The sequence below is a fragment of the Alligator sinensis genome, unplaced genomic scaffold (assembly GCF_000455745.1).
Source record: "Alligator sinensis unplaced genomic scaffold, ASM45574v1 scaffold677_1, whole genome shotgun sequence".
Classification (NCBI taxonomy): Eukaryota; Metazoa; Chordata; order Crocodylia; family Alligatoridae; genus Alligator; species Alligator sinensis.
In genome coordinates this window covers 1,172,594-1,181,781 of record NW_005842276.1, presented here as the reverse complement: position 1 = coordinate 1,181,781, position 9,188 = coordinate 1,172,594, and the positions used below count along the sequence as shown (strand labels likewise).

The 9,188-nt window shown below is 44.9% G+C and overlaps 1 protein-coding gene across 2 annotated transcripts in view; it reads left to right on the top strand.

Annotated features, from left to right (window-relative positions):
• ROCK1 (Rho associated coiled-coil containing protein kinase 1) overlaps window positions 1-9,188 on the top strand; it is a 135,140-nt gene that overhangs the window by 37,195 nt on the left and 88,757 nt on the right. The gene's annotated exons all lie outside the window — the stretch shown is intronic.

Genomic DNA, 9,188 nt, shown 5'->3' with positions numbered 1-9,188 from the left:
GCCACATTGGCAGCCCCGCCATACCCTATGCAGATCTGGGTGCACAGCCCCCTCCCCCGCCCTCCTGGGGTGTGCGCAGTGGTAGGAGCTGCCTGCGCTTCCCGGGTGAGCTGTGGCTCTGTCCCAGACCCACTCCCTCCCCCCTTCGCTGTAGGGGCCTTAATTTGCACCCCCCATGTCCCCTCCCTTTCCCCTTCCCTTCCACCACAATAGACTTACCAGCTGCATGCAGCTCTCCATGCTGCTGGGCTGTGCTCCTCACCACCTATGTGCTGTGCTATGCTGTGGCTGCATGTGTGCATGGGGCATTTATCAGCCACATTGGGCTGATTTTCCGATGCAGTCAGTATTCTTTATATTGGTGTCAGTCCAATATTGGACCTATGTATCGGTGCACCTCTAATTTAAACTCAACCATAAAATTTGCTTTTGATCTCTTCTCTTCTCTTCTCTTCTCTTCTCTTCTCTTCATAAACATGTCCCTAACCAGCATTCATCCCCTCATGAAGAGGGTAAGGGGTGTGTACCTTCTCATTGTGAAGAGTCATCTTGAATACTGTAGTGATTTGACACTGGTAGGGGATAAAGTCAAGTCCTACCTAAACAGTGAGAAGTTCTAAGACTATTGTAGAACTAATGTTATAGTATATCACATTATTGATCTGGGAATGCTACCTAGGAATGTGGAGGCAAATAGTATGCTTTTCAGATGACATAAAGTTATTTGGCTTGGAATAAGGAAGACAAAGGACTGTCTCAAAATTAAGATGATCAGCCAACATGATGGTGCACAATTTTTTTTGACAAATACAACATGATGCCCTTGAAGCACTCATATTACAAGGTTGATAGTAACAAAGAGAAAATCCAGGGGCCAGATCCTAGTTCACTTATCGCAGGGGCGGGCAATTATTTTGGGCAGAGGGCTGCTTACTGAGTTTCGGCAAGCCATCGAGGGCCGCATGACAGGCAGCCCAGGGCAGATTAATATTAACTTTCTAAATGTTTTAGGCGCTCCATGGGCTGGATAGAATGGCCTGGCGTGCCGCATCCGGCCTCCGGGCCACATTTTGCCCACACATGACCTATTGGATACCCAAGTCATTTTTTTCCTACCTTGCTTGAGTCCCAGAGAAGCAGTGAAGGCTGCTTTTCCTGCACACTGCTTTTTGTGACTCAGTCTTAAACTTACAGAAGTAGGTGTATTAATTTTTATTTATTTACTTTTTTGAGGTCTTGAGGAAGGTAGAATGGTATTGCATTTATATGCCTAAAAGGTACAATAGATCTGAGCTGGAGCATCATTGTAGAGAGCCAGTGAAAACCTTTGTTGAATATGCAGCAGTAATAAAACAACGCAGTTATTAGGATATGTATAGTTGGGATGGAAGATACTGCACATGCTGTAATACTACTTTATATAAATCAATAGTCCGCTGTCAGTTTTGCTCCTCCCAGCTGAAAAAAAAAAAGTGAGAAATATGAGTGGAAGTATGGAAAGAGACTGCCCATGTAGAAAGACTAAAAAGTTTTGGACTGCTTTAGTTTACAGAAAAAACTTAAAAGAAAAAATAGTATTCACTTATGTAAATTAATTATTGGCATTGTTAGGTGAGTTGGTACATACATGGTATAAGTATAAATAATTTGAAATGTTATAATATTTAGTAAGTGACCACTTTGAATGCTCTCTAAAAAAATCTATTGGAATTTTATGGTGAGTCTTCTCCAAACCTGTAAAATAAGCCTCTAAATTACAAGTAGTCAATTGGAAAAAAATCAGTGGAATGAGTTATAAGAGGTACTCCTATTTCTGTTTTTTAGTACAGGAGCTAGAGAACATCAAATGAATTTAATAGTGGAAAGCTGGTATTTTTATTTACACAATACATAATTGGCTTCACTTGATGTTAGTGATACCCACAGTGTAGTGGGGATTATGAGAGAGACAGTTTGTGTGGGTAGTGAGTGTCTCTTGAGTGAAGTGGGTTAACAAGCTTTAAAAAATGTATTACTGTTTTATTCCACATTTTCTCACGACAGGTTTTCTTGCGCTTCCTCTGAAACGTCGGAACCTGTACTAGATTGAGCATGGTTTGATCCTGCGATTCATATATTTGTTTTCCAGAAAACCATGTATTCCATCAATCAAATTGTGCAGCATCATTTTCTTATTGGTTATCCGGAAGAATATTGGCTCTTGGAGAGAGTGAATGAATGAAAACAGCTGGTTGGTCTGCACGCATTTTTTATTAAAGACCATTTTCCCCCCCGCCCCCAAAATGTAAGGAAATGGAGTTCTTCATGGCAGTGAATGTAAAATACTGTAATATATTTTGAGTCTGTTAATTGGTTCTTAACTGAAAGTCATGCAACAGTTGAAAGCAGAAATGGTAGTAATAAAAACATCTTTCAACAAGTGCTATCTGCCTACTCAAAGCTGTAAAGGAAAATATCATAGAATCATAGATAATTAGGGTTGGAAGGGACTGCAGGAGGTCACATCTAGTCCAAACTCCTGCTCAAAGCAGGATCAGTCCCAACTAGATCATCCCACCCAAGGTTTTACTTACCTAGGTCTTAAAAACCTCCAAGAATGAGATTCCACAACCTCTCCAATGCTTTACTGCCCTCCTAGTGAGAGAGGTTTTTTTCTAATACTTACCCCAAAGATTTTCGACCTTTTTAAATCTAAGTACCCCTGGCAGCCAGATGCTGGGGGGGATTCTGCATGGCCAGATGCTGGGGGTGGGGGGTAGCGCGTGGCCAGATACCAAGTTGGGGGGTGGGGGTGCAGGGAGGCAGGGACAGAGCACCGCCGCCTCCCTGGAGCAGGGCTGGGGTGGGGTGGGAAAGCTCACTTGGGCTGGTGTGTGACTGTGGCAGCAACTGCGTGCGAGCTTCCCTGTGCCACAGAGGGGCCTCACTGCTCTCACCCTGCCCCGGCCCTGATTTTGGGAGGCGGCGGTGCTCTGTCCCCACCTGCCCATGTGTACCACCTAGGACTGGTCCAGGTACCTCCATGGGTACGTGTACCCCCGGTTGCCAACCTGTGCTGTAACTTAAACTTCACTCGTTGCAACTTGAGCCCATTTCTCCTTGTTTTGTCATCTGCCACCACTGGGAGCAGTCTAGCTCTGTACTCTTTGAGATAATCCTTCAGGTACCTGGAGGCTGCTATTAAATCCCCCCATAGTTTTTCTCTTCTCCAGACTAAATAAGCCCAGTTACCTCAGCCTCTCCTCAGAAGTCAAGTGCCACAGCTCCCTAACCATTTTCACTGCATTGTGCTGGACTCTCTCCAGTTTGTCCACCTCCTTTCTGTACTGGAGGTGCCAAAACTGGACACAGTACTCCAGATGTGGCCTCACCAGTGCTGAATAGAAGAGAAGAATTACTTCCTTTGATCTGCTGGCAACACTCCTACTAATGTAGCCCAGTATGCCTTTAGTCTCATAACAAGGGCATGCGGTAGTATTCAGAGTAAAGATTAATTCTTGCTTAGCAAACTCAAACTCTGCTAAACTAGTTAACAGTTAATATAGAAGGAAAATTCTAAATTAATAAGCCTGATTGCTTATTTTCTAGGTCAGAATGAACACAGAGGAGAGTCCTTGCTCTGTAATAGCGACATAATAAGATAACAATATTGGCTATAGGAGCAATACATATTAACAGAAGTTTAGGGCTCGAAAGGATCTTGTGAGATCCTAAGGTTCAGCCCACTGCTCTAGGCAGCAAAGACTGCTGGGGTAAAATACCCCAGCAAGGTGTGTGTCCAGGCTTCTTTTGAAGAACTCCAGAGTAGGTGCCTGCACCACCACCACCACTGGGAGACTATTCCAGAGTCTGGTCACAGGAACAGTGAAGAAGTTTTTTCTTGTATCCATATAATATGATATAATATATCAATATGAAATGTGGGAGAGGTCTGATCACTGACAGAGCAGTGGGGAGGAAGTGGATTTAAACCACCAGCCAAATGTTCTTGAGATGACTGGTTCTGTGGACACGGGGAGACCAGTGGATGTGGTATCCCTTGATTTTAGCAAGGCTTTTGATACAGCCCACAAAGTTCTCACAAGCAAGCTAAGGAAGTACAGACTGGATGAATGGGCTGTAAGGTGGATAGAAAACTGGCAGGAGCATCAGGCTCAGGATGCGAAACAGGCTGTACTTGAGTTGGATTTGGCCCGAATCGGGGACAGTGATTCGATGAATTGATTTGGATCACTCTCCTCAATTCAATTCAACTGAATCTGAATTCAAGGAATCAGCAATTCAGCCATAGGCACAGGTTTAAATGTTTTTTCTACATACCTTGAGGTACCAGACGCAGCTTGTGAACGGTGCGATGGTGGGGTGGATGGATTGTTCCACAGGAGCATGGCGGGGCTCCCCGCATGCTTGGTGGTGAACCTGGAAGTGGACCAGAAGTACTTCTGGTCCAGTTCTGGGTCTGCTGGGGAGTGCACTGAGGGACCCCCTGGCTTGGTGATTGGCATGGTGGGACCGTGGGTAACCCCCAGACCCAGGAGGCACCAGTCATCAGGCTGGAGGGGTTGGGGTGGGGGGGCACCTGCGTGCTCCCTGGTGGACCCAGGAGTGGACTGGAAGTGCTTCTGGTCCACCTCTGGGTCTGCTGCTGACCACGCTGGGGGACACCCCCCTCCCCCCCGCGTGCTCCCATGGGATGCTCCATCTGCCCCAGCCTCTCAGCATTCAGGATGAATACCATTCATCCTGGTACCTTGAGATACGTAGAAAAACCACTTAAAGCTGTGTCTATGTCTGAATCATTGAATCTTTCCGAATCTCTCCAGATCTATTCAGAGGGTTCCAATTCTATTCAGAGAGATTAAAGGGTTTTGTGATTCGATTTGGATTCGGCCACTGAATTGGGCCGAAGCTTTGCACAGCCCTAGTAGTAATCAATGGCTCGATGTCTAGTTGGCAGCCAGTATCAAGTAGAGTGCCCCAGGGGTCAGTCTTGGGGCTGATATTGCTTCTGTAAGATAAATATATATTTTTCAGATGTACCAAATGTCATTCAGTTGAAGAAAGTATTAAGACTTTATTAAGTAGAGTCAAATGGAACAAATTTCAAAATGTTTGCTGATTGATTTCTGATAAGTTATATTAATTCTTATTTTAAGAAAGCATATCGCTAGTTCTACCAGGTGTGATGATGAAGTCTGAGTGACAAAGCAGCACTCTTTGAATTAGAAGCCACAGCAAGCGGTTATATGGCTCATCTTATTTCTCACCTTGCACACGAAAGGGACAACATGTCAAGCTTGATAGACCTACAGTTTGACCTCACTCTCAATTTGCAGTGACACAATGCAAGATAAAAATAAAGTGAGTTGTGAACCACCTGCATACCAGTTAATGTTCTAGATTCTATTGTATCAGAATGGAAAGGTACCAATTGATGGAACTGCCCAGGAGAGACTTGCACCAATGTATACTAATAAATGCGGTGATATGCTGAAGCTCAGGTTTTCTTACCTGTTACAGGTTTTCTTACTCATGTTGCTCATGGAAAAATTTCATATGTTTCATAGACATTTGGGCTGGAAGGGACCCTGGAGGATCATCGAGTCCAGCCCCCTGCCCCAGGGGCAGGAAGTCAGCAGGGATCATAGGATCCCAGCAAGATAAGCATCCAAATGTGTCTTGAAGGTGTTCAAAGTGGGTGCTTGAACCGCCTCCGGTGGCAGTCTATTCCAAACCTTGGGGGCTCGGACAGTGAAGAAGTTGTTTCTCACGTCCAGCCTGAATTGATCACAGTGGAGTTTGTGACTGTTCGATCTTGTCATCCCTTGGGGGGGGCTCTGGTGAACAGACGTTCCCCCAGATCCCGATGAGCACCCCTGATAAGCTTACAGGTGGGCACCAGATCACCCCTGAGCCTGGGCTTTTCCAGGCTGAATAGCCCCATGGCTCTCAGCGTCTCATCATAAGGTCTGTTTTCCTGACCTCTGATCATGCACGTGGCTCTCCTCTGCACCCTCTCAAGCTTCTCTACATCCTTTTTGAATTGTGGACCCCAAAACTGGGCGCAGTACTCCAGCTGCGGCCTCACCAAGGCAGAGTACAGCGGGAAAATGACGTCCCGGGATTTGCTTGAGACGCATCTATGGATGCAGGCTGCTATGGATGCACACTGAAGGCTCATGTTCATCTTGTGGTCAACCATGACCCCCGTGCCCCTTTCATCTGTAGTGCTAACCAGCGTAGCACTACCAAGCCTATAAGCACGCTGCAGATTTTTTTTCTCCCAAGGTGGAGAACCTTGCATTTTTCGGTGTTGAACACCATCAGGTTCTTGTCCACTCATTTCATGAGTCTGTCCACATCCGCCTGGATCACTCTCCTGTCTTCGGGTGTGAATGCTTTACCCCAGAGTTTGGTGGTGTTGGTGAACTTGGCCAGTCCGTTTCTGACACTGATGTCCACATCATTGATGAAGATGTTAAATAGTATAGGCCCTAGGACAGAGCCTTGAGGGACCCCACTGGTCACAGCGCACCACGATGATTGGCTCCTGTCAACCACCACCCTCTGGGTCCTACTGCGGAGCCAGTTTCCCAGCCAGCAGATCGTGGTGAATTGTTTAAATCTGCTCTGATTGCAGGAAAAATATCGTGACAAATTCTTTCCTGCTATTATTACCAAACTAAATTGAAGCTGAATGACCATTACCAGGATCCATACATTCCTTAACTGATGTGGCAATTTTTAGGTAGGAGGTTACAGGCTGCAGAGATTTTTTAGGAAGATACTTATTTACTTTAGAGAGAAGTTACAGGTAGTTAGCCATGTTAGTCTGAAGTCAGACAGAAGGCATGGCAAGATTTCACCTTAGGGCCCCTCTAACACATCCAGGTAAAAGTGCAATGGGATCTAAAGTGTGATCCATGCAGTCATGCCTTCTGCCATGCCATATGTGCATGGCAGGAGGTGAGATTGTGGGATCTAGCATCAGATTGACTTTTATTAGTAGATGTTAAGGATTGTAAATCCAAAAAAAGATGACAAAGCCGATAGGGAAATACAGAACGCCTGGGCGAGGGACTAACAATAGAAGGATGGGGGTGAGGTTGGGAACGCAACTAGGTTACATGCGATACAAAGTTAGCCAACTAAGCCCGGGGGTAAGGGGAGAGGGGAGTGGGGAAGGGGAGGGGGGTGGTTTCGCGACGCTGAGAGAAAAAGAGGATAGAAACACACATACCGGTGACAATGGTCCGCAATGGTGGAAGAAGTGGTCCGAGGAAAAAAGTGTCTCAGTCTAGATATACACCTTATTGCCCATACAGGGGAGCTTGGGATCACCATCCTGGGCTTCCCCTGCACTGGCAAATATCAAGCTCCTGCAGCTGAGTGTGCAGCAGCTGGTGGGACCCTTGATCCTGGCAGTACCCCATAGCTTCTGGGACTGAGTCCTGCAGCTGGCGGGACTCTCGGCCCTGACTCTGTTTGGAGCGCAGTTGCTCAGCCGAGGCAGCTGTGGGACTCCTAGTCCTGGCTGTGTGGATGCACCCCTGTAATTGGGAGCTCCATCAGCTGACTGGGCTCCTGGCCACAGGGGAAGACCCTGCTACTTATGCATGTTTAAAGCTGGATGGAAATGAACTATAATTTTATTACCTATTTTCTTACTTTATAGCTTGATGGACCTTTTTATGGCATGGTTAATTTTCATGTGTAACTGGTCTAAACTAATCATGCCATTAACTGGTTAATTGCGTAATACATGTAACATGTAGAGGGGGTGCTGACTAACTGGTAATCTCTGTGTTTTCTCTAAAAAGAAGTTAAATATCGACTTGAAAAGTTGGAGGTAAAGAATGCTGAAAGAAGTGAACCCTGTTTTGAAGTAATTTGTGGAAAAGGAAACAGTGAAGCCTATGCTCTATTTCTTACCGCCCATCATTTTTTCTCATGCAGAATGATTACTACTCTATAGTGCACTTCTTACCTCCAATCTCCATACACGGTTTTAATCAGTTTTCCAAAAGGTGTAACATTTTCACTGTTGGTGCTTTCCTTTTTGTTCCTTTTCGGTGCAGCTGTTTGTTATTGCCAGATTTCAAGTATCCTCATTCCATTCGTGAACAGCATGCAGTTATCAAGCTCTGTAGATTTTGAATTGGTTGGTCTGAACAAGCTTTGTGAAAATACAACACAGTGATGTACCCTAACCTCACTTAATAAATACTTTAAATATTTTTATCAATCTAGAAATGAGAGTTCTTCATATTGGAGAAATCTTTAAAAAAATAAAATATAGTTAAAAAGGCTGTATGCTGAAGACCCAATCAGTAGCTTAAACAAAAAGGAAAAAGCACGAAAATTGGGGTTATTTTGACTTTGTTTTTTTGCCGTTGTCACTTAAAATGCATTTTAATTTTTGTTAAATTTGCAATTCAAGAAATTAAGACTTTACGCAACTCATGTTTATCAGTCTTAGTCTTTTACAAACAAAAACTCTTCCCACTACCTACCTATGCCCCTCCTTTTTTGAGGTAGCTGAGGCAGAAATGGCTTCCTCTTTGGGCACTTCAGGAAAGGGAAGCTGGATACTGAGGGACTTTTTCTTAGCAAAGCATGTTTAAATCTAAATTACTTGGCTTGCCACTTTTGTTTGCTTGTTTTGTTTTAATTTTATTTTAACTTATGGATTTACAGTAGTTGAAAGTAGCTTGACATTATTTTCTTTCAGTTTTAGCTTTCCTTTACAGACTATTTGTTTTATCTAGGACAGTAGTCTTTTTAGATTCAGGGCATGCCTCCACAACCCTTTAATTTGTTAGCATCCCAGTTGAGAAACAGTATTTGTACTGGCTTTAGCTTACCTCAGAGGTTCTCAAGTGAAGGGCTGTTGCCATCGCCACAGGCAGGTGGAAGTGCCATGTGTGCCTCGTGCACAGCCCCGCATGCCTCTGTTTCTGGGAAGAACATGGGGGAGGGGAGGGTCAGACTAGGAAAGACTGTGGCAGGATTGGGGTGCTTCTGCCTGCTTTAGGTTTATCAGATAACCCTAATGCAGGTAGGAGCGCACACTCATGCTGCAGCTCCCCCTGAACTGGCTGTGCATAAGGCTCATGGGGCAGCTCCACATAGTTGTGGTGACACCTGTGCTGTGGTGTCACTGAAAGGGTCTTGTGCAGGGATGGACA